This window comes from Monodon monoceros, unplaced genomic scaffold (assembly GCF_005190385.1).
Source record: "Monodon monoceros isolate NGI ecotype Baffin Bay Population unplaced genomic scaffold, NGI_Narwhal_1 Super_Scaffold_22, whole genome shotgun sequence".
Taxonomy (NCBI): domain Eukaryota; kingdom Metazoa; phylum Chordata; class Mammalia; order Artiodactyla; family Monodontidae; genus Monodon; species Monodon monoceros.
Window position 1 is genome coordinate 24,573,689 of NW_021703779.1, and position 26,422 is coordinate 24,600,110.

A 26,422-nucleotide genomic window follows, 5' to 3' on the forward strand; every position below is an offset into this window, starting at 1 on the left:
CAATATTTCATCAGTAAACATTCTTGTGAGAGTATTATGTCCTAGGCATTAGGAACATGGGAATGCAGAGTTTGAGGCATGGTCTTTCTCAGTGCTCACAATCTATAGGAGGAACAGGAAAGTAATCACATGTTCCAAGTTTATTGACTATCTAGTAAGAGATAAATTTAATTTCATGTAATAAATATTATAATAGAAATGAACAGGTATATACAGGAGCATAAAGAAGTTAGATTCCTTATTCTAGCCCATGGATGGAGGATGGGAAAAGTGTTCAAATGCATAAAAATGGAAAACTCAAAGATTTAGGAAAGAGAAAGAGGAAGGATGTTTGATGGAGTAATTCCTCTAAGCAGACCAAGCTGAAAGTTTATTTAATAAATGACTGGGGTGGAGTTGGGGATGTAGATAATAGTGGATGTCTACACAGAATTTGTAGGTCAGTGGTGAAGATCTTAAGGGGTGGGGGAATTTTTCTGCCTGGTGGTTTCTGTTATTTTTGTAAAACAGGGGAGGTAATTTGCTGTAAGGGAAAGGAAGCTGTAATTGGGGAACAGAGGAGAGCCCAGGTGAATTTGAGGACAGGGATTATGGCATAATCAACATAAAGAATTGAGTGTGCTTCTCCAGCAACCATCAGTGGTCCAAGTATAGAGAGGGGAAATGTCAAGTTGTCCAAGGTTGGAATTGTACAAGTTATGTATGATGGAAGAACAAGGGGAAGGAGAGTGATGGCAATGATGGATCACATGATAGATGATAGATAGGAAAGAAGAATTAAATTAGAAAGCAGTTAATAGATTGGAGGAAATTGTGTGTGTGTATCTGTCTGTATGTGTGTTGAGGGGGGAAAGATGAAGAGACTAGAGGGCATAATGAGCTGGAAGAATGGTGTCTACATTTAAATGAATCTCAGCAGTTATAAATAGGAATAGAAATAACTAGATCACTAGAAAATATTGACAGCATTCTGCAGTTAAAAGATAACTTTGTAAAATTGCAGACATAGAGACTGGAGACAGTAAGAGTAGATCATTTCTGATACATTGAAGTCAGGGGTCCAATGTGGCCCAGTAATAATCAGCATGGGACTCAAAAGTACATAAATGGATAATGCTGGATTAGAAAGATTTAAAACAATTTCAAGAATTTCAACAGTCATCTAGAGAGAAGGGTTATGAATTACTGTGGAGTACTACAGCTGAGCCACCCTGGGATTCAGAGTCAAGCTGTCTATAAAACTAGTGGGCCATGAACCCTTCTCCCTGTATCCAGCTTCTATTTGTAATAGATTTTGTCCATGAGAATTTCATTTTCTGGAAGAAAGGGGGGGAAAATGGACAGTCTTCACACTTCTGGAAGAATATAAAAGAATATAATGTGACTCCAATGATCATATTTAATACCTTGAGGATTTTGTAATTTTATGAGAGGAGACAACCCTGGGAGGAAGGAGATGGACCACCGAGTAGAACCTTAGGAGGAAACAGATAACCTTAGCAAGTCTGGAGTGGCAGTAGCTGTGTCATTTGGCCCTGACTTAATTTTTAATTTTACCAGTTAGGTGATATCCACTGGAGAGGAATAAAAGGCTTGTTGGAGGGTGAACTTTTAAGAGGGTGGATGTCCTGCTAAACACAAATTGGTAGTCACTGTTTTGTATTTAATTTTTAACAATTCCCCCTTTTTGGTCATTCAGCAAGCTGAGAGTGTAACCAACTAGTATTGTGTTACTCTCAGTTACCACTGTTGATGTAGCTATGCTGAAAAATCACATATTCAGTGCTTCCACTAGTTGAGTAGTCAGGATGGAGGGCCATGTGATTGCTGTTACCGACAGTTGCATCCTCACCAGGGACATGGACGGTCAAATCATTGAGTTCCTCAAGTTGTCTAATCTTGATGGCTGTCATTTGATGTGTGAGTGGCTGCCAAAAGGCATTTAAAACCTTTGAGAGGATACAACACACCAGAATGGTTCATACGATGACTATAAGGAAAATAATAGCCAAGGATTGAAAAATTCCCCAGAGCAGATATTCACAGGAGCCAAGATTTAAGCAACTGAATGAATCAAATTACTGGTAACATTATTCCAGGACATATAAGATTTTTAGGAATTTCATATAGTTTCTGAATTACTTATTTTAATGATATATATCACATATAAACTTGCTCTAAGAATATTAAATGTTACTTTTTATTTGGCAGTGTTTCCCCTCCACATTAACATAACAAATAAGCCTAAATAAATAACATTTCTCTTTTTATAAGGAAAAAGAGCATCTCTTTTGAGATCTCCCAGGGACCCTCTGGAAAATCCCAAAGTTAGTTAGTTCAAGGTCAGAAAGACTTCATTCAGAATTTGATTTGGGGAATTTTGCTCGAAATGTCACAAGTTTTAAAACACTTGATCAAGCAGGATCACAGGTCACTGGGAAGCAGTACTTAGTTATCCAGTCAACCATAGTGACAACTAAAGAATTCCAAAGGTAAATACAGAAAGTTACATAGTTGTATTTAAAAAACCTTTGCTCTTTCAATATTGAGAAGACTGTTTTCGTAAATAATCAAATATCTGATGAAGATGACATGGATCACAGGAATTATTTTCTAAGACACAGAATCTTTGTTTTCCAGGCAATTTACAGCAAAGGTAAAGAAAAACCTTTTATAATCTTTTATTAAGACCAGACTGATAATCTAAGAAATTTTGTGATTTTAACAAAGAGGAAATTAAACTCTGCTTTTGTATTAGTACATTATTGAGTTCATTTAAAAAACCCTTATAAATTTATTCAATTTAGCCAGCTATGTCATAATAACATAAAATTTCTTTTCCTCAAACCTGCAACTTTCTACATACATTGAGGTTTTGTCTTATTCTTTTTCCTTTCTTATTCTGGAACAACCCGTCATTTTATTTAGACAACTTTACTGTCTTTTTCCTTAACAAAACACATCCTGTATTTCTTGCATACTCTTCATATAAAACTACATCTCATTTTATTCTCATATTTTGTATATACAAAGTTATTTTCCTTTAGCCTTATCATTTTTATATATTGATTATAAAATTTAACTATCAGTAACCTTTACTTTCCAGGGAAAATTAGGAAGCAGGCAGTTATGAACTGTCTATCATATATTAACATCAGTAATAGGTTAACAAATTTATAAATACATAATTATAAACTTTAAAATTTTTAGAGACTTGTTTTTCATAGCACAGTTTTTCAGTGTGGCAAAAGACATTTATTAATAGACTCTAGTATATTTTGTCTCTGTAAAAATTAAAAAGCCAAAAATAGATAAATTTAAACTTATGTTTAGCAATCAATGTCTCGGTATATTATTTGGAAAGGATTTAAATTTGCCATGAATACCCATTATGTAGTTTAATTTGGTATAAACTTCTATTTACGTTTATTTAAATTACTCATTTTTAACAGTTATGCTTAGTTTAGACATCAAATAGCTAACCATCATCTTAAGTTATTTTTCTTGTTGACAAATTCTGTAACATGGAGATAGCATGAGCTTATTTGACTGATAAACCCAGGTAGAAAAAGTTGTATGTTTGCATTACATTTAATATTGACAGTTCTGAAAACATGGCTGTTTTTATTAACCCAACAAACTTAAACTACTTTTATTTATCAAAGATGATCCCAATTGGAGCTTCCCTGGTGGCGCAGTGGTTGAGAGTCCGCCTGCCGATGCAGGGGACGCGGGTTCGTGCCCCGGTCCGGGAAGATCCCACATGCCGCGGAGCGGCTGGGCCCGTGAGCCATGGCCGCTGAGCCTGTGCGTCCGGAGCCTGTGCTCCACAACGGGAGAGGCCACAGCAGTGAGAGGCCCGCCTACCGCAAAAAAAAAAACAAAAAAAAACAAAGATGACCCCAATCATGTGATTATCCCAATTAAGTAGGACACTTTTTTTTTCTTGTCTTAAACTCTTAGTGAGGTAACATGTGTCCATGGACTGAAAAGCCAACTCTGTGGCAGACATAGGTTGTGGCATCTGCAATCCTTAACTCATAATTGCCCTGACTTTTGATCATTCTATTTGGTACTTTAGTACTATTAAGCAACTCATTCAGTGAAACATGAAAGAGGTACTATAAAGAAATTAAACACATTTTTTCTTTCTACTTCCTCAATTTAATATTTTTTTCCTTCTTCTGCTAGATTGATGTGACTTTAATGTATAATTTGCCCTTCATTTAAAAAAATTTTTATATTGGATATAGTTGATTAACAATGTTGTGTTAGTTTCAGATGTACAGCAAAGTGATTCAGTTAGACATATACATGTGTATGTTTTTTTCAAGTTCTTTTCCCATTTAGGTTATTACAGAATATTAAGCAGAGTTCCCCGTTGCTATACAGTAGGTCCTTGTTATCTGTTTTAAATAAAGCAGTGTGTGTATGTCAATCCCAACCTCCCAATGTATCCGGCCTCCCCACCCTTCACCCCCGTAACCATAAGTTCATTCTCTAAGTCTATGAGTCTGTTTCTGTTGTGTAAATAAGTTCACTTGTATCATTTTATTTAAGATTCCGCGTAAAAGCGATATCATATGATATTTGTCTTCTCTGTCTGACTTCACTTAGTATGATAATCTCCATGTCCATCCATGTTGCTGCAAATGGCATTATTTCATTCCTTTTAATGGCTGAATAATATTCTATTATATATATGTGCCACATCTTCTTTATCCGTTCATGTGTGGATGGACACTTAAGTTGCTTCCATGTCCTGGCTGTTGTAAACAGCAGAGCAATGAGTATTGGAATGCATGTATACTTTCAAACCATGGGTTTCTCTGGATATATGCCCAGTATTGGGATTGCTGGGTCATATGGTAGTTCTATTTTTAGTTTTTTAAGGAACCTCCATACTGTTCTCCATAGTGGCTGTATCATTTTACGTTCCCACCAACAGTGCAAGAGGGTTCCCTGTTCTCCACACCCTCTCCAGCATTTATTGTTCATAGATTTTTTGATGATGGCAATTCTGACCAGTGTGAGGTGATACCTCACTGTAGTTTTGATTTGCATTTCTCTAATGATTAGTGATGTTGACCATCCTTTCATGTGTTTGTTGGCAGTCTATATATGTTCTTTGAAGGAATGTCTATTTACATATTCTGCCCATTTTGGATTGGGTTGTTTGTTTTTTTGATATTGAGCTGCATGAGCTGCGTGTATATTTTGGAGATTAATCCTTGTCAGTTGCTTCATTTGCAAATATTTTCTCACATTCTGAGGGTTGTCTTTTCATCTTGCTTATGGTTTCCTTTGCTTTGCAAAAGCTTTTAAGTTTCATTAGGTCCCTTTTTTTTACTTTTGTTTTTATTTCCATTTCTCTAGGAGGTGGGTCAAAAAAGATTCTTGCTGTGATTTATATCAAAGAGTGTTCTGCCTATGTTTTCCTCGAAGAGTTTTATAGTGTCTGGCCTTACATTTAGGTCTTTAATGCATTTTGAGCTTATTTTTGTGTATGGTGTTAGAAAGTGTTCTAATTTCATTCTTCTACATGTAGCTGTACAGTTTTCCAGCACCACTTATTAAAGAGGCTATATTTTCTCCATTGTATGTTCTTGCCTGCTTTATTAAAGATAAGGTGACCATATGTACATGGGTTTATCTCTGGCCTTTTTATCCTGTTCCATTGACCTATGTTTCTGTGTTGTGCCAGTACCATACTGTCTTGATTACTGTAGCTTTCTAGTATAGTCTGAAGTCAGGGAGCCTGATTCCTCCAGCTCCGTTTTTCTTTCTCAAGATTGCTTTGGCTATTCAGGGTCTTTTCTGTTTCCATACAAATTGAGAAAATTTTTGTTCTAATTCTGTGAAAAATAACATTGATAGTTTCATAGGGATTGTATTGAATCTGTAGATTGCTTTGGGTAGTAGAGTCATTTTCACAATGTTGACTCTTCCAATCCAAGATCATGGTATATTTCTCCATCTGTTTGTATCATCTTTCGTTTCTTTCATCAGTGTCTTATAGTTTGCTGCATACAGGTTTTTTGTTCCTTAGGTAGGTTTATTCCTAGGTATTTTATTCTTTTTGTTGCAGTGGTAAATGGCAGTGTTTCCTTAATTTCTCTTTCATATTTTTAATCATTAGTGTATAAGAATGCAAGAGATTTCTGTGCATTAACTTTGTATCCTTCTACTTTACCAAATTCATTGATTAGCTATTGTAGTTTTCTGGTAGCATCTTTAGGATTCTCTATGTGTAGCATCATGTCGTCTGCAAACAGTGACAGCATTATTTCCTCTTTTCCGATTTGGACTCCTTTTATTTCTTTTTCTTCTCTGATTGCTGTCACGAAAAGTTCCAAAACTATATTGAATACTAGTGGGGATAGTGGGCAACCTTGTCTTGTTCCTGATCTTACTGGAAATGGTTTCAGTTTTTCACCATTGAGAACGGTGTTGGCTGTGGGTTTGTCATATATGGCCTTTATTATGTTGAGGTAAGTTCCCTCTATATCTACTTTCTGGAGAGTTTTAATCATAAATGGGTGTTGAATTTTGTCAAAAGCTTTTTCTGCATCTATTGAGATTATCATGTGGTTTTTCTCCTTCAGTTTGTTAATATGGTATATCACATTGATTGATTTGCGTATATTGAAGAAACCTTGCATTCCTGGGAATTCCCCACTTGATCATGGTGCATGATCCTTTTAATGTGCTGCTGGATTCTGTTTGCTAGTATTTTGTTGAGGACTTTTTCATCTGTGTTCATCAGTGATACTGGTCTGTAGTTTTCTTTTTTTGTGACATCTTTGTCTGCTTTTGATATCAGGGTGATGGTGGCCTCATAGAATGAGTTTGTGAGTGTTCTACCCTCTGCTATATTTTGGAAGGGTTTGAGAAGGATAGGTGTCAGTTCTTCTCTGAATGTTTGATAGAATTCGCCTGTGAAGCCATCTGGTCCTGGCCTTTTGTTTGTTGGAAGATTTTTAATCACAGTTTCAACTTCAGTGCTTGTGATTGGTCTGTTTATATTTTCTGTTTCTTCCTGGTTCCGTCTTGGAAGGTTGTGCTTTTCTAAGAATTTGTCCATTTCTTCCAGGTTTCCATTTTATTGGCATATAGTTGATGTAGTAATCTCTCATGATCCTTTGTATTTCTGCAGTGTCAGTTGTTACTTCTCCTTTTTCATTTCTAATTCTGCTGATTTGAGTCTTCTCCCGTTTTTTCTTGATGAGTCTGGCTAGTGGTTTATCAGTTTTGTTTATCTTCTCAAAGAACCAGCTTTTAGTTTTATTGATCTCTGCTGTTGTTTGCTGCATTTCTTTTTCATTTATTTCAGATCTGATCTTTATGATTTCTTTCCTTCTGCTAACTTTGGGGGTTTTTTGTTCTTCTTTCTCTAATTGCTTTAGGTGTAAGGTTAGGTTGTTTATTTGAGATGTTTCTTGTTTCTTGAGGTAGGTTTGTATTGCTATAAACTTCCCTCTTAGAACTGCTTTTGCTGCTTCCCATAGGTTTTGGGTCATCGTGTTTTCATTGTCATATGTTTCTAGGTATTTTTTGATTTCTTCTTTGATTTCTTCAGTGATCGCTTGCTTACTTAGTAGCATATTGTTTAGCCTCCAGGTGTTTGTATTTTTTACAGTTTTTTTTCCTGTAATTGATATCTAGTCTCATAGCGTTGTGGTCAGAAAAGATACCTGATATGATTTCAATTTTTAAAAATTTACTAAGGTTGTATTGTGACCCAAGATACGATCTATTTTGGAGAATGTTCCATAAGCACTTGAGAAGTAAGTGTATTCTGTTGTTTTTGGATGGAATGTCCTATAAATATCAAGTCCATCTTGTTTAATGTGTCATTTAAAGCTTGTGTTTCCTTATTTATTTTCATTTTGGATGATCTGTCCATTGGTGAAAGTGGGGTGTTAAAGTCCCCTACTATGATGCTGTTACTGTCAATTTTCCCTTTTATGGCTGTTAGTATTTGCCTTATGTATTGAGGTGCTCCTATGTTGGGTACATAAATATTTACAATTCGTTATATCTTCTTCTTGGATTGATCCCTTGATCATTATGTAGTGTCCTTCTTTGTCTCTTGTAATAGTCTTTATTTTAAAGTCTAGTTTGTCTGATAAGAGAATCGCTACTCCAGCTTTCTTTTTATTTCCATTTGCATGGAATATCTTTTTCCATCCCCTCACTTTCAGTCTCTGTGTGTCTGTAGGTCTGCAGTGGGTCTCCTGTAGACAGCATATATATGGGTCTTGTTTTTGTATCCATTCAGCCAGTCTGTGTCTTTTGTTTGGAGCATTTAATCCATTTACATTTAAGGTAATTATTGATATGTATGTTCCTAGTACTATTTTCTTAATTGTTTTGGGTTTGCTTTTGTACATCTTTTCCTTTTCTTGTGTTTCCTGCCTAGAGAAGTTCCTTTAGCATTTGCTGTAAAACTGGTTTGGTAGTGCTGAATTCTCTTAAGGTTTGCTTGTCTGTAAAGGTTTTAATTTCACCATCGAATCTGCATGAGATCCTGCTGGGTAGAGTAATCTTGGTTGTAGGTTTTTCCCTTTCGTCACTTTAAGTATGTCCTGCCACTCCCTCCGGCTTGCAGAGTTTCTGCTGAAAGATCAGCTGTTAACCTTATGGGGATTTTCTTGTATGTTATTTGTTGCTTTTCCCTTACTGCTTTTAATATTTTTTCTTTTTATTTAAATTTTGATAGTTTGATTAATATGTGTCTTGACATGTTTCTCCTTGGATTTATCCTGTATGGGACTCTCTGAGCTTCCTGGACTTGATTGACTATTTCCTTTCCCATGTTAGGGAAGTTTTCAACTATAATCTCTTCAGATATTTTCTCAGTTCCTTTCTTTTTCTCTTCTTCTTCTGGGACCCCTGTTATTCAGATGTTGGTGTGTTTAATGTTGTCCCAGAGGTCTCTGAGACTGTTCTCAATTCTTTTCATTCTTTCTTCTTTTTTTCTGCTCTGCAGTAGTTATCTCCACTGTTTTATATTCCAGGTCACTTATTCGTTCTTCTGCCTCAGTTATTCTGCTATTGATTCCTTCTAGAGAATTTTTAATTTCATTTATTGTGTTGTTCATCATTGTTTGTTTGCTCTTTAGTTCTTCTAGGTCCTTGTTAAACGTTTCTTTTCTCCATTGTATTTCCAAGATTTTAGATCATCTTTATTGTCATTACTCTGAATTCTTTTCAGGTAGGCTGCCTATTTCCTCTTCATTTGTTTGGTCTGGTGGGTTTTTACCTTGCTCCTTCATCTGTTGTGTGTTTCTCTGTCTTCTCATTTTGCTTTACTTACTGTGTTTGGGGTTTCCTTTTCACAGGCTGCAGGTTTGTAGTTCCCATTGTTTTTGGTGTCTGCCCCCAGTGGGTAAGGTTGGTTCAGTGGCTTGTGTAGGGTTCCTGGTGGAGGGAATTGGTGCCTGTGTTCTGGTGGATGAGGATGGTCTTGTCCTTCTGTTGGGCAGGGCCTTGTCCAGTGGTGTGTTTTGGGGTGTCTGTGAACTTAGTATGACTTTAGGCCACCTCTCTGCTAATGGGTGGGATTGTGTTCCTATCTTGGTAGTTGTTTGGTATGGGGCGTCCAGCACTGGAGGTTGCTGGCCATTGGGTGGAGCTTGGTCTTAGTGTTGAGGCGGAGATCTCTGGGAGAGATCTTGCTGATTGATATTACGTGGGGCCTGGAGGTCTCTGGTGGTCCAGTGTACTGAATTCAGCTCTCCCATCTCAGAGTCTCAGGCCTGACACCAAGCTGGAGCACCAAGACCCTGTCAGCCACTCGCCTCAGAAGAAAAGGTAGAGAAAAAGAAAGAAAAAAAATTAAAAATATAAAATAAAATAAAACAATTAAAATAAAATATTTATAAAATAACAGAAAAACAAGAAGAGAGCAACTAAACCAATATCAAATCCACGAATGATAACAAGCGCTAAAAACTGTACTAAGATAGACATAAAAATCAGAAACAAATCAGATGCAGAAAGCAAACCCCAAGTCTACAGTTGCTCCCAAAGTCCACTGCCTCAATTTTTGGTTGATTCGTTTTCTGCTCAGGTATTCCACAGATGCAGGGTACCTCAAGTTGATTGTGGGGATTAATCTGCTGCTCCTGAGGCTGCATGGAGAAATTTCTCTTTCTTTTCTTTGTTCACATAGCTCCTGGGGTTCAGCTTTGGTTTTGACCCCACCTCTGTGTGTAGGTTGCCCTCAGGCTTCTGTTCTCACCCAGACAGGAGGGGGTTAAAGCAGCGGCTGATTAGGGGGCTCTGGCTCACTCAGGCCAGGGGGAGGGAGGGGTATGGTAGTTATAATTGGAATGTGGGGCAAGCCTGCTGTGGCAGAGGCCAGCATGACACTGCAGCAGCCTGAGACGTGCCATGTGTTCTCCTGGGGAAGTTTCCCTGAATAACGGAACCCTGGCAGTGGTGGGCTGCGTAGGCTCCTGGGGGAGGCAGCGTGTAGATAGTGACCTGTGCTTGCACACAGGATTCTTGGGGGCTGCAGCAGTAGCGTTAGCATTTCATGCCCGACTCTGGTGTCTGAGCTGATAGCCATGGCTCGTGCCCATCTCTGGAGCTCATTTAGGTGGTGCTCTGCCTTCTGTGGGCAGACAGAGAAGGAATCCTCTCTTCACGCACCCTGAAACAATGGTTTCTTGCCTCTTAGGCAGGTCCAGAGTTTTTCCCAGACTCCCTCCCGGCTAGCCGTGGCACACTAACCCCCTGCTGGCTGTGTTGATGCCACCAACCCCAGTCCTCTCCCTGCTCTCCGACCGAAGCCTGAGCCTCAGCTCCCAGCCTCCACCCACCCCGGCAGGTGAGCAGACAAGCCTCTCAGGCTGGTGAGTGCTGGTCAGCACCTATCCTGTGGGTTAGGAATCTCTGCTTTGTACTCTGCACCCCTGTTGCTGCACTCTCCTCCTTGGCTCTGAAGCTTCCCCCTCACCCTGCCCATCCCCCATCTCCACCAGTGAAGTGGTTTCCTAGTGCATGGAATTTTTCCTCCTTCACAGCTCCCTCCCAAAGGTGCAGGTCCCGTCCCTATTCTTTTGTCTCTGTTTTTTCTTTTTTCTTTTGTCCTACCCAGGTATGTGGGGATTTTCTTGTTTTTTGGGAAGTCTGATGTCTTCTGCCAGCATTCAGTAGGTGTTCTGTAGGAGTTGTTCCATATGTAGATGTATTGTTGATGTATTTGTGGGGAGGAAGGTGATCTCCACATCTTACTCCTCTGCCATCTTGAAGGTCTCCCCTCTGCCTATGTTTCCTCTAGGAATTTTATAGTATCTGGTCTTTGATTTAGGTGTTTAATCGATTTTGAGTTTATTTTGGTATATGGTGTTAAAGAATGTTCTAATTTCATTTTTTTTTTACCTGTAGCTGTCCAGTTTTCCCCACACCACTTATTGAAGAGACTGTCTTTTCTCCAGTGTGTTGTCTTGCCTCCTTTATTGTAGGTTGATTGACCATAGGTGCGTGGGTTTATTTCCTGGTTTTCTATCCTGTTCCCTTGATCTATATTTCTCTTTTTGTGTCTTGATTACTTTGTAGTATAGTCTGAAGTGAGGGAGCTTGATTCCTCCAGCTCATTTCTTTTTCTCAAGATTGCTTTGGCTATTTGGGGTCTTTGATGTCTCCATAGGAATTTTAAGGGGCTTCTCTGGTGGCGCAGTGGTTGAGAATCTCCCTGCTAATGCGGGGGACATGGGTTCGAGCCCTGGTCTTGGAGGATCCCACATGCCACAGAGCAACTAGGCCCGTGAGCCACAACTACTGAGCCTGCATGTCTGTAGCCTGTGCTCCACAACAGGAGAGGCCGCGGTAGTGAGAGGCCTGCACACCACGATGAAGAGTGGCCCCCGCTTGCCACAACTAGAGAAAGCCCTCGCACAGAAACGAAGACCCAACACAGCAAAAAATAAATTAATTAATTAATAAACTCCTACCAATAACATCTTCTTTAAAAAAAATTTTTAAGATTTTTAAATTCTAGTTCTGTGAAAAATGCCATCGGTAATTTGACAGCAATTGCATTGAATCTGTAGACTGCCTTGGGTAGCATAGTCATTTTGGCAATATTGATTCTTCTAATATAAGAACGTGGTGTATCGTTACATCTGTTTGTGTCACCTTTGATTTCTTCCATCAGGGTCTTATAGTTTTCAAGTACAGGACTTTTGTCTCCTTAGGTATGTCTATTCCTAGGTATTTAATTTTTTTTAATTTATTTATTTTTGGCTGCATTGGGTCTTCGTTGCTGCACATGGGCTTTCTCTAGTTGCGGCAAGTGGGGGCTACTCTTCATTGCAGTGCGCAGGCTTCTTATTTGGTGGCTTTTCTTGTGGAGCATGGGCTCAAGGCGTGTGGGCTTCAGAAGTTGTGGCAGGCAGGCTCAGTAGTTGTGGCTCGAGGGCTGTAGAGTGCAGGCTCAGTAGTTGTGGCACACGGGCTTTGTTGCTCCGCGGCATGTGGGATCTCCCCAGAACAGGGCTCAAACCCATGTCCCGTGCACTGACAGGCGGACTCTTAACCACTGCGCCACCGGGGAAGCCCTATTTTATTCCTTTTGATGCAGTGGTAAATGGGGTTGTTTCTTTAATTTCTCTTTCTGATCTTTTGTTGTTAGTGTATAGAAATGCAATAGATTTCTGTGTATTTATTATATTTCCTAGAACTTTAGCAAATTCATTTATGAGCTTTAGTAGTTTTCTGGTAGCATCCTTAGGATTTTCTCTGTTTAGTATGATGTCATCTGCAAACAGTGACAGTTTTACTTCTTTTCTAATTTGGATTCCCTTTATTTCTTTTTCTTCTTTGATTGCCATGGCTAGGACTTTCAAAACTATGTTGAATAAGAGTGGTGAGAGGGGCGCTCCTTGTCTTGTTCCTGATCTTAGAGGAAATGCTTTCAGCTTTTCACCATTGAGTATGATGCTAGCTGTAGTCTTGTCATATATGGCTTTTATTTTGTTAAAATATGTTCCCTTTATGCCCACTTTCTGGAGAGTTTTTTTCATAAATGGATGTTGAATTTTGTCAAAAGCTTTTTCTGCATCTCTTGAGACAATCATATGATTTTTATTCCTCAACTTGTTGATGTGATGTATCATACTGACTGATTTCTGGATATTGAAAAATCCTTGCACCCCTGCGATAAATCTCACTTGGTCATGGTATACGATCCTTTTAATGTGTTGTTGGATTCTATTTGCTAGTGTTTTGTTGAGGATTTTTACATTTATGTTCACCAGGGATATTGGCCTGTAATTTTTTTTTTTTGTGGTATCTTCATCTGGTTTTCATATCAGGGTGATGGTGGCCTCATAGAATAAGTTGAGGTGTATTCCTTCGTCTGCAATTTTTTGGAATAATTTCAGAAGGATAAGTGTTAACTCTTCTCTAAATGTTTGATACAGTTCGCCTGTGAAGCCATCTGGTCCTGGACTTTTGTTTGCTGGTTGTTTTAAAATTACTGATTCAATTTCATTACTGTCAACTGGTCTGGTCATAGTTTCTATTTTTCTTCCTGGTTCAGTCCTAGGAGATTGTACCTTTCTAAGAATATGCCTGTTTCTTCTAGGTTGTCCATTTTATCGGCATATAGTTGCTTGTAGTAGTCTCTTATGATCCTTTGTATTTCTATGGTGTCCATTATAACTTTCTCCTTTTTCATTTTGAATTTTATTGATTTGAGCCCTCTCCCTCTTTTTCTTGATGAGTCTGGCTAAAGGTATATCAATTTTGTTTATCGTCTCAAAGAACCACTTTTAGTTTCATTGATCTTTTCATTATTCTCTTTATCTCTATCTCATTTATTTCTGCCCTGATCTCTATGATTTCTTTCCTTCTACTAACTTTGGGATTTGTTTGTTCTTTCTCTAGTTGCTTTAGGTGTAAGGTTAGATTGCCTGTTTGACATTTTTCTTGTTTCCTAAGGTGAGATTGTATTGCTGTGAACTTCACTCTTTGAACTGCTTTTGCTGCGTCTCAAAGGTGTTGGATCGTCTTCCTTTTGTTTTCATTTGTCTCTAGGTATTTTTTGATTTCCGCTTTGATTTCTTCAGTGATCCATTGGTTGTTTAGTACCATACCATTTAGCCTCCATGTGTTTCTGTTTTTTTACAGTCTTTTTTTCTTGTAGCTGATTTCTAATCTCATAGTGTTGTGTTCGGAAAAGATCCATGATATGATTTCTGTTTTCTTAAATTTACTGAGGCTCGCTTTGTGGCCTACTATGTAATCAGTCCTAGAGAATGTTCCATGTGTACTTGAGAAGAATGTGTATTTTGCTTGTCTTGGATGGAGTACTCTATAAATATCAAGTCCATCTGGTCTAATGTGTCATTTAAGATCTGTGTTTCCCCATTGATTTTGTGTCTGGATGATCTGTCCATTGATGAAAGTTGGGTGTTAAGGTCCCCCATGTTATTGTCGATTTCTCCTTTTAAGACTGTTAGTCTTTGCCTTATATATTGAGGTGCTCCCATGTTGGGTGCATATATATGTACAACTGTTATATCTTCTTCTCGGATTGATCCCTTAATCATTATGTAGTGTCCTTCTTTGTCTCTTGTAGCAGTCTTTAAAGTTTATTTTGTCTGATATGAGTATTGCTACTCCAGCTTTCTTTTGGTTTCCATTTGCATGGAATACCTTTTTCCATACCCTCAGTTTCAGTCTGTATGTGTCACTAGATCTGAAGTAGGTCTCTTATAGACATCATATACATGGGTCTTGTTTTTGTATACATTCAGCCAGTCCATGTCTTTTGTTTGGAACATTTAATCCATTTACATTTAACGTAATTATCTGCTATTGATTCCTTACAATACATATTGATATGTATGTTCTTATTGCCATTTTGTTAATTGTTTTGGATTTGTTTTTGTAGGTCTTTTTTCTTCCCTTACTCTTTGGTTTTCTCATGTGTTTTGATGACTAACTTTAGTGCTGTGTTTGGATTCCTTTTTCTTTTGTGTGTGTTGTCTGTTGTAGATTTTGGGGTTTTGGTTACCATGAGATTTTGATATAGCAGTCTGTATATAAACAAGATTGTTTTAAGTTGCTGGTCTTTTAATTTCAAATGCATTTCCAATATTTTCCATTTGTACTTTCCTCAGAATTCCTGGTTGTGATATTTGTGTGTGGATGATTTCCTACATTTACTGTATGTTTTCATTTACAGGTAAGCTTCCCCATTCGTAATTTTCTTGTTTCTAGTTGTGGCCTTTTCTTTTCCTCCTAGAGAAGCTCCTGCAGGATTTGTTGCAAAGTTGGTCTGGTAGTGCTGAATTCTCTTAAGTTTTGATTCCTCCTTCGAATCTGAATAAGAGGCTTCCTGGGAAGAGTATTCTTGGTTGTAGGTTCTTCCCTTTCATCACTTCAAATGTATCGTGCCACTTCCTTCTGGTCTGCAGAATTTCTGCTGGGAAATCAGCTGATAACCTTTTGTAATATCCTTGTGTGTTATTTGTTGCTTTTCTCTTGTTGCTTTCAGTATTTTTTTTCTTTATCTTTAATTTTTGTCAGTTTGGTTGCTATGTGTATCTGTGTGTTCCTCCTTGGGTTTATCCTGCCTGGGACTCACTGCGTTTCCTGGACTTTGGTGACTGTTCCCATTCCCATGTTAGAGAAATTTTCAGCCATTATCTCTTTTGATATTTTCTCAGGTCCTTTCTCTCTCTCTTCTCCTTCTGGGACCCCTATAATGCAAATGTTTGTGTGTTTAATGCTGTCCCAGAGGTCTCCTAGGCTGTCCTTATTTCTTTTCATTGCTTTTTCTTTATTCTGTTCCGTGTCTGTGATTTCCACCATTCTGTCTTCCAGCTCACTTATCTGTTCTTCTGCCTCAATTATTCTGCTATTGATTCTTTCTAGTGTGTTTTTCATTTCAGTTATTGTATTTTTCATGTCTCTTCATGTGTTCTTTAGTTTTTCTAGGTCCTTGTCAAACATTTCTTGTATCTTCTCCATCTGTGCCTCCGTTCTTTTTCCAAGGTCTTGGATCATCTTTACTGTCATTACTTTGAATTCTTTTTCAGGTAGGTTGCCTATCTCCACTTCACTTAGTTGTTCTTCTGGGGTTTTATCTGGTTCCTTCATCTGGGACATATTCCTCTGCCTTCTCATTTTGTCTGACTTTCTGTGATTATGGTTTCTGTTCCATAGGCTGCAGGGTTGTAGTTCTTCTTGCTTCTGCTGTCTGCCCCCTGGTGGATGAGGCTGTCTGAGAGGCTTGTGTAGGCTTCTTGGTGGGAGGTACTAGGTCCTCCCCACTGGTGGGTAGAGCTGGATCTTGTCCCTGTGGTGAGCAGGGCTGTGTCAAGTGTTGTTTTTATCAGGCAGCTGTGTGCTCAGGAAGACTTTAAGCAGTCTTTCTGCTGATGGGTGGTACTGTGTCCCCACTCTGTTGGATGTTTGGCCTGAGGCATCTCAGCACTGGAGCCCACAGGCTGTTGGGTGGGGCCAGGTTTTGGTGAGAAAATGGCGGCCTCCAGGAGAGCTCACACCAATGCGTGCTCCCCAGAACTTCTACCACCAGTGTCTTTGTCCCCACAGTGAGCCACAGCTGCTTTTTATCCTGCAGGAGACCCTCTAATACTAGCAGGTAGGTTAGGCCCAGACTTTTTTCCCTGGATTCTGGTGCACATGAGAACTTGTGTGTGCCCTCCAAGAATGGAGTTTCACTTTTCCCCCTGTCCTGTTGGATTCCTGCAATCAAGCCCTGCTGCCTTCAAAGCCAGATTCTCTGGGGGCTCCTCCTCCCATTGCTGGACCTCCAGGCTGGGGAGCCTGACGTGAGTCTCAGAACTTTGACTCCTGTGGGAGATCATCTATGGTATAATTATTTTCCAGTTTGTGTGTCACCTACCCAGTGTGTATGGGATTAGATTTTTTGCAATTGCACCCTTCCTACAGTCTTTTTTGGGCTTCTTCTTTGTCTTTGAATTCAGGATATCTTTTTTGGTAGGTTCTAGCAGGTTTTTTGGTCAATGGTTGCTCAGCAGCTTGTTGTGGTTTTGGTGTTTTTGTGAGGGGATGAGCTCACGTCCTTCTCTGCCATCTTGTCTCTAAATAGAACTCTTAAAAATGTCACATATATATAATATACATACATATATATGTATATATACATAAACATATAGATAGACTGATACAGAGATCTTATAGCTTTCACTTACAAATTTCGTCAATGTCTCAGGTATAATAATACAAAATTAAAAAGAATAAATGGATCCAAATTATGTTTCTTGCAGATAGACTAAGTTAAGGTTACCTGCTCAGAAGGCCAGAGTTTTTGCTAAAGAATTGTATTTGACTGCTGTAAGCATTTTTTAGAAAAACTTTTTTTGGAGTCATTTTGTCTATGTAGAGCTTCTGCATACCAATCAAAGAATGCATTTCATTGTCTCTTTAATGTTTAAGATCCTCTCTTTTGAAGGGTGCCCCATAATGTGGAATTACCTAAGTTAACATTTCCCCACAGTGGCCACTATAATTGCAAATTATCCAAAAGTTCACCCATTTTCCAAAAAGGCACAAGATCCTGGTTCATAGTGAGTATAGATATAGGAAGCAGGAATTTTTGAGAGAAGTAGAGAATTTTAGACCAGGTGGAACCCATCTTTGCCTTTAGATTTCCTAAACCCCAAATAACCTATGGGGAGCCTGGTAATCCTATTGCTCCCTAAAACCCAGGGAATCACAGGTTTCTCCCTTTATAGACAGAAGGATGACTTACCAAGAAACTTCAACAAACAAAATACAGCTATGCACAATAAAGTCAGAGAGCTCAAAAGGCAAAGAGAGCAGAGCTCAGATCCAAGAGAGACTACCCTCAGACTCCGGGTTTGGCATAAAGCAGTGAGCTCAGTGAGCCCTGTGGGTACCAGCACCTTTTGCTCAGAGTTGTTGAGGGTCTTTGGGTCCCACTTCTGATGCCAGAAAGTGTCAAAAATCCAGAAACAGCAAAATTTAAACCAACAAATCAATGAGTAGTACTTAAGTAAGTGTTTATTGTGCACGTAAGAACAGTTCACAAACTGGGAGCTTCTGAACTCAAAGACTGATATGAAGCTCAGGGACATTAATTTACAGCATGGCTTATAAAGTAGAAATGAGGAAGTTTTTAACCTTTTCAATGATTGGTTATTACTGTAGGGGTTTCCAGATGGCCGTGGATTGGTTAAAAGTGATTTTCTCATACCATTTTTAGGAAGATGACTTGTTTCTTTTATGATTATCAGAGGCATTTACAAGACGTAATCTAAGTTAAATTTCACTTATGTTCATGAAATAAGCTAGATTTAGTTTTACTTACATGGCTTCAATGGTTTTGTCTGCTCAGGGAATTCTTAAGTCTGGTCTCCGTTTTGTGTTTAATTTTAACACTATCATGTAAACTTTTGGTAGAAATATATCATCACTTGTACCCACATAAAATTAAACAGAGCCACACCATATTTATATCTGTATATAATCTACACTTTACTGTACATCTGAATTTATGATTCAGCTAATTACTTAGGTCATTATAGATATTTAATTTCTTGAATGTATTTTTTAATATCATATTAAGCTCCTGTTATTATTAAAGCTTGTTATTATTAGTATAAAGTCCTGACTAAGAGAGTTTTTTCATATTACTTTTTTTTTTTTTTTTTTGCGGTACGTGGGCCTCTCACTGTTGTGGCCTCTCCCGTTGCGGAGCACAGGCTCCGGACGTGCAGGCTCAGCGGCCATGGCTCACGGGCCTAGCCGCTCCGCGGCATGTGGGATCTTCCCGGACGGGGGCACGAACCCGTGTCCCCTGCATCGGCAGGTGGACTCTCAACCACTGCGCCACCAGGGAAGCCCCATATTACTTTTACATAAGAATCTCAGATTGACCTCATCACCTTTATAACCAAGACTCCAAGGCCCACCATGAGAAGGCTGGTGGGCAGATATGTCTTAATACATACAGTAGAATGCTATCTAAAAAGTGTTTTCTCCTATTTGGGAGTATATTGATTTCTTCTTTCTGCTGTAATAAGTTACTGCAAATGTACCAGCGTAACATAACATAAATTTATTATCTCACAGTTCTGGTGGTAAGAAGTCCTAAAATCAAGATGTTAGCAAGACTGTGCTCCTTCCAGAGCCTCTAGGGAAGAATCCATTTTCTTGCCTTTTCCAGCCTCTAGAAGCCAATGGCATTCCTTGATTTATGGCCCCTTCCTCTATCTTCAAATATCTTCAAATCTCTCCCTCCTTCTCCTTTTCCTTCTCCCTCTCCCCCTCTCCAATCTCTGCTTCTGTCCTAACATCTCCTCCTCTGACGCTGACCCTCCTGCCACCCTCTTATAAGGACCCTTGTGGTTATATTAAGCCTACCTGGGTCATCCAAAATAATCTCATCTCAAGGTCCTTAACTTAATCTCACCTGTAAAGTCCCTTTTGCCATGTAAGGTAACATATCCACAGCTTCTAGGAATTGGGACATGGGCTTCTTTGGGGTAGGACGTTATTCTGCCTACCATAGGGGGGTTATTTCCCAGTACACTTATCAACTGTGAAAAATTCTTTTCATTTCTTTTTTTTCTTTCACATATATTTCCTGATCACCTACTAGGCACCTAGTCGAAGACACTAGGCAGATACTGAAGGCACTGCCCCTGTTATAAGGAAGCCAGATGTCTATTAATAAAAGTGAACTTTAGACTTCTGAAGATTTTTTTAAATCATTTTTAGGTTGTACAGCAATCCTGTTTATATTTGTCCTATTTATTGGTAATAATAATATTTCATACCACATTTGTACTTATGACACAAACATTAATGCCCTTTAGCCAAAGACCTCCAAGAAAGTAACTATAGTGGAACAAATTGAGTTTATTATTCATTGTAGTGAGGGAGAATACACACCATGGGAAATATGTGGTGTCTCAGTAAGAGGTTGTTAGAAGAGACTTATTATAGGATTTGGGTTTTGGCTAGGAAATTTGGGGCAAAGTCTAAAATAGTAGAGACTCACTCTAGATTGGGTGCTGTCAGTAAGCCAAGGTAATTTTGTGATTGGGTATCTCAAACATCTTGTCTGTAGGTATAGCAGACCAGAGTAGAATAAAGCTGTAATAGACAAAGACGCAACAGTCACTCATATTAGCCAAGACAGGGGGTTGTTCAGTATTCTGTGGATGACACAGTGAACTTGTTTATATCTCACTTATTCCTGGCCTCAGAGTAACCTAGTCTGATGTTGGTGTTTGAGATTATGCCCAACAAGGAACAATATAGCCTAGCAGTGAGCCTCAGTCCTGCTTATAATACCTTGGAGGCCTTGGTCATTCTACTTCCCACATGCTTGACTCATGGTGTTTCCCATCCCTGTCCCATCTGTGGCACTTGTTAAACATGCAGAATTCCAGACCCACCCCACAATCACTGCATCAGAATATCTGAGTATTGATTTGACCAGGTGATCCTTAGACACACTAAAGGTTCAAAATATCTTTATTTAAAAAAGCAAAAACAAAATCAAATATTTATCAGTGTTAAATGTTTGTGATTACTGTCTTTAGTAATGATTTTCTCACATCTTAGTCTTTTATTTTCATTATTTGTTCTTGTGTTCTTGAGTATCACCTGAAATCGGCACTGCAGTCTGCAGCAGGACTGAACAAGTGTTGCTGTTTGGGTTCTGAATGCACACTTCACCATCATCTCTCTGCATTGTCTTCCTGTTGGCAAGCTTTCCCACGTGCTTTACACCTGAAACCACATAAGCCTTACAACTTCACTCTGATGAGCATGCCTTTTAAAAGCTAAGCTAACGGTGTTTTCCTAGTTCCCACGTGAAAACATGAAGAATGCAGGGCCTTTAGGATGGAGTCTGTGCCTTCAAAATAGCATCCATGACACTCATGCCCCAATTTCTGGGGGTTTTTTGTTTTGTTTTTTTTTGTGACAGTATAAATATGCACAACAGAAAGACAAAATCAAATGTACATTCTGACATTTATTGGTAATTATTAATACTAGTACTATAAAATATGGCTCCAGGTCCTCAAAATAAATTTTTCTAAAGCAATAATAATTTCAATATCATGCTTTAATTATATTTGTATGTTTATAGGTAATTTTAGAGAAATGAATGTTCACAGAGGACATGCTAAAGCTCAACATAAATTAAGAGAGAGAAGATAGATATATGAAGTGTGTATTTACCCATAATTTATTGCAACTTGTAATTCCAGAAGAAAATCAGAATTTAATAGGCATTCTGGAAGAATTGCCATATTCTGAGTGTCAATAAAGTGTCCTATACTGGTGCTTTTTTAAGTGTTCTAAGTAGAGGACCAGTCATTTTTATTTATTTGCTTGTTCACTTTTTAAATATCATTACCAAATTTTCACAGGTGGATAATTTTTAATAGAGTAATACTGAATTTATAAAAATAATTGAAAAGAAACATAAAAACTGCAAATCTATTCTTAAATTATTATTAGATTCAACAAGTATAAAATTACTCTGTCAAATTGCTATAAAATTTCCTAAGATTTAGTCTCAATTTCTGTGCTTACTTCATTGTAGATTAGTAAAAAACAAAAATCACAGATTACTACAGTTTCAGTGGTACTGTCTGATATCATACTTAAGCACTGGGTTTTTAATGTTTATAGCATCATAATTTGTTAGAGCTATGCTATAAGGAAACTAAGAAATTTAACCTCAGATTTTTTTCCAGTTTTATTGAGAAATAATTGACATACGTCACTATATAAGTTTAAGGCATACAGCATGATGGTTTTATTTACATATATTATAAAATAAGTAAGAGTGGTGAGAGTGGGCACCCTGTCTTGTTCCTGATCTTAAAGGAAAAGCTTTCAACTTTTCATCATTATGATGTTAGCTGAGGGCTTATCATATATGGCCATTATTATGTTGAGATATTTTCCTTCTGTGCGTAAATTATTAAGAGTTTTTATCATGAATGGATGTTAAATTTTACCAAATGCTTTTTCAGCTCTATTGAGATGCTCATATGATTCTTTTATTCTATTAATATGAAGTATCACATTGATTTGCATATGTTGAACAGTCCTTGCTTCCCATGGATAAATCCCACTTGATCATGGTGAATGATCCTTTAATGTGCTGCTGAATTGGGTTTGCTAGTATTATATTGAGAATTTTTGCATCTCTATCAGGGATATTGGCCTGTAGTTTTCTTTTCTAGTAGTGCCCTTTTCTGGTTTTGGTATCAGGATAATGTTGGCCTCGTAAAATGAGTTTGTGAGTGTTCCCTCCTCCTCTTCTTCTTTTTTTTTTTGAAGAGTTTGAAAAGTATTGGTGTTAATTCTTCTTTAAATGTTTGGTAAAGTTCACTAGTGAAGCCATCTGGTCCTGGGCTTTTCTTCCTTGGGAGATTTTTGATTACTGATTCAATCTTAATAAGAACATTGAAAGAGGTAAGATTGACATTCTTGGTCAGGGACTTGGCAGTTCCAAAGCAAAGATAGCCAGTTAATGAATGGAGCAGGAGAGGCTAATGGACAAGAAGGAATGAATATTATTTGGTTTATTTTGAATATTTAGAAAAAATAAAAATGAGAGTATGGTGCTATTTATAATTTTTAAATTTTAGTAGGAATGTGTTAATTATAGAAGGAGTAATTTGACTTTTTGATATACCAAATGTAGAGGTTAGTAACAAAGCTAAATAGAACTGTGATCCATTTTTACTTCTTCCCAGAAAACTACTCTTGCTATTGTGACTGAGCTCATCCTTCATTTGTCTTTTCCCTCCCATCCCACTTCCATTGTGTCATTATGTCCCACTGAGATGGCTGACTAATGTTGAATGCCTCACATCTGTAATAGTCTCTGCTTTGTCCTTGGGACTTCTAATAGTGCCTGACACATAGTTAAGTGTTGAGTAAAAATTTTTCAAAAGATCAAATTAAAGTATGTTCCCCAATACATGCCACAATACTATGTTTTTCCTTGTGAGTTTTAACATAAATTTCTCCGTTTGTATATAATGTTCTTTTCTAAAATCCCTGAAGACAGGTTCTATTCAAATGGCACAGTTTCCTTTAATATTTCCCCCAAATCCCCAGAAAAAGGTCTTAACTCTATTCTGAGCCTAGATGTATTATTTCATTGCAATTATTTGCTTATACATGTCTTCCATTGTGGTGTAAATGATCCTGAGTACAGAAATTTTGTCATTCTTCTAACCTTCTTCCTCTGTGCCCTAGCACAGTGCCCCCAGATCCTAAGCAATCAATAAAAGTTTATTCTACAGAAGAATAAGTGAATTACTCAGTGAGATCAAGAGAAACTGTCAAATAGCTTTAGTTTTATTTATCATACATAGAATTTTGTATTTTGCTTCTCTATTTTGTGTAAAGCTTCTAACTCCTAAAGTCTAATAGTTATAATTTTCAATTTGATTGATAATAAGTATACTAGACTTCTCTACCCAATCTTTTTGTCATGTTATTTGTTTGTTTGTTTACTTACTTTTCTGAAACAAGGAAGAATTTAACCAAATTTATAAGACCTGCTGTCATTAATATTCTAAAATATACAGCCCTCTCTCCTAGAAATAATTACGGAGGGTGCACTATCTACATTATGTTTTCTAAGGTCTGGGATGCTCTTCTAAATAGGAAAGATTTCTTGCCTCAGTACTGACCCCAATTTTATCAGAAGATGTTTATAATTGGGGGCACACTCAACTGATCCCTAATCTCTGTCAGGGTTACTTCCCTTAGGTTAATTACCCAGTACTTAACTCTTGCATTTGACCCTCATACAAGAGCATATTCAAAAGGATTCCAACCTTACTGAGTTAATGAATTGCATCTTTACGTAATTCTCTACTAGTTGGATAATAAAGTAGTTTGCAACAGAATTTATTCTCTTCATAACTTTATCTCCTTTGCAACATCATGAGATAAATCTTCTTTGAAGATCACTTATATAATGTCACATATTTTTCAGCAATCAGTTTTACTAATTTATAGTCCTAGCTCCTATTCTCCCATTTTGTCTTCTGCTGAGTAAATAGATTAATAGAATCACAGTCCTCTGGTTTACACTGGATATTTCACAGTGAAATTTAGGGGAAATTTTTCCTTTATTTTGTAACACATTGCTAGGCCACCTGTATCATCAAGTCACACATTTGGATTTGTCAGTTTAAGTTTTTCTTAGAGCACTCTTCCAAATTAATGTTGCAGGAACCCATCCTATTTTGATATATGGCCAACACACAAAATACAAAATATCAATTTAACTGTAGTTCTTACACTCATTTATTAATGTGCCTATTCAAATACTTTTTCAAGTCTTGCTACAGAACAGGCTCTAGTTTTAGTCTGGAGATTCAGTGTTGAGAAAAACAAAACAAGTTTCCCACATTGGAACTTACATTCCAGTAGTTAAAGGTAAATAACAAAAATTGGAAAACTAAATAGACAAGATGTCTTGCAATTATGTATTGTGTAGCATATACAGGGAAATGTGATAGTGACTAAACATTTTCTTTATATAGGTTGTTTAGGGAAGGCATTTTTGAAGAGGTGGTCTTTGATCTTAGAGTTGAGGGATGAGAAAAGTCAGCTACAGAAAAAGGAAATTTTTTAAGTAGAGGAAACTAGCAAATGCAGAGGCTCTAAGGAAGGGATACCCTAGGCATATTCAGGAACATTAAGAAGGCCAGTGTGTCTAGGGGGTAGTAAGCAGGGTTTTCAGGGAAAGGAGTATATGAACTGGATGTCTAGGGTTAGACCAAAACCAGATCACATAGAGTCTTAGAGTATAAAGGGAAGTCATAAGAGGATGTTAAGCAAGAATATGATACAATTGAATTTATGTTATCAAAAAATTTCTCATACTGCTATAAGAAGAATGGATTTTAGGGCATGGAAGCAGGAATCCCAATAAGAGGTTGTGGCAATTGTTCAGGAATAAGATGATGGTCACCTAGACTAGGAGAGAGTTGGACTCATTTGAGATAAATGCTGGAAGTAGAATAGATAGCATTTGCAGATGGATTGATTTACTGGGTAAATAAAACATAAGAATAAAAAAAGATGGCTAAATTTGAGCAACCGTGCCTCTTACTGACACATGTACTTTGGGGAAATGTAGAGGATAACCATTACTTTTTTCCCCGTTCAACTTCCACTCCCACTTTTAAATATAGCATCCTGATTTTTCATTGGGCATTCTCCCTCCTCCTACTGAATCATGTTATTTGTATGGGCGTTCCTCCATTTCCTAGCTCAGATATGGGTAATGAGATGCAAGCTTGGCTAGTCAGTGTTTTCAAATCTTCCATCAAAGTGATTGACTTAGTGACCCCATTTGGCCCAGTCAGATGCAACCCTGAGACTTTGGATTGAGCTAAAAGAGAGAAGGTGCTCTTTTTCCAAAGTGAATGGTAAATTAGGAGGATTTCATTTTGGAACAGCTAGAGGTTATCACACTGGGAGAGCATGCCAGAGAATGAGGCCAGTGCAGAGGCAAACCAGGCCAAATGGTAGAGTGAGAAACCAAGTCCTGATGGTGTTTTTAATCCCCTAAAGCCCCATGCCTGAAGCGAAATTGGCTCCGGGAACTTTCAGTTATCTGTTCCAAAAATTAGTTTTTGTATGCTTGAGATGATATGAGTTGGGTTTCTCTTGCATGTAACCAAGAGCTCTTATTAATACAGGTGAGAAATTTGATTTAGGTATATTAAGATTGAAATGCCTGTTTAGGTTTGCCAAATTAAAATACAAGATGCCCAGTTTAATTAGGCTTTCAAATAAATGATGAATAATTTTTTTAGTGTAAGTGTGCCCCAAATATTGCTATTTCTGGCAAGCCCATACCAATTAGATAACAAAGTGGAGATGTGAAGTGAGTTGTTGCCTCTATAGAGCTAGCGCTCCAGAGAGAGGTCAGGGATTTTGATGTATATTTGGAAGTTGTCACATTAGTGACAACATTCAAAGCCATGGGACTAAAGAATTAAATCTTGGGAAACATGGCAGATAGAGTTGAGGCAGTGTCCAGGGCTAAACCTAAGGAAGGCCCATTCTGTTGAAGTCTGGAAGAGAAGGAAGAAATTGTAAGACTGAGAAGAAACTGCCAGTGAAGGTGGAAATAGTGTCAAGGAGAGTTTTTACTTTTTAGAAATGAGTTTCAAGGCTGGAGTCCTCAACATCTCCAACAAAGATTAGCAAACTTGCCTGTCAAAACAACGGACACCCTTTCCTCCTTGGCACTTACCTGCTGAGCCCTTTCAACATTTTCAGTATTTCTTGTAACTGTCCCAATGTCCAGGCCCCTTTGGCCATTATTGGAGACATCTAGAAACTTACCTCCTCTTTTTTTTTTATTGGTGCAGAGATGTGCCTTCTC

General features: G+C 37.9%; 1 long non-coding RNA gene across 1 annotated transcript in view; it reads left to right on the top strand.

Annotated features, from left to right (window-relative positions):
- LOC114906253 overlaps positions 1-26,422 on the top strand; it is an 86,242-nt gene that overhangs the window by 19,056 nt on the left and 40,764 nt on the right. The gene's annotated exons all lie outside the window — the stretch shown is intronic.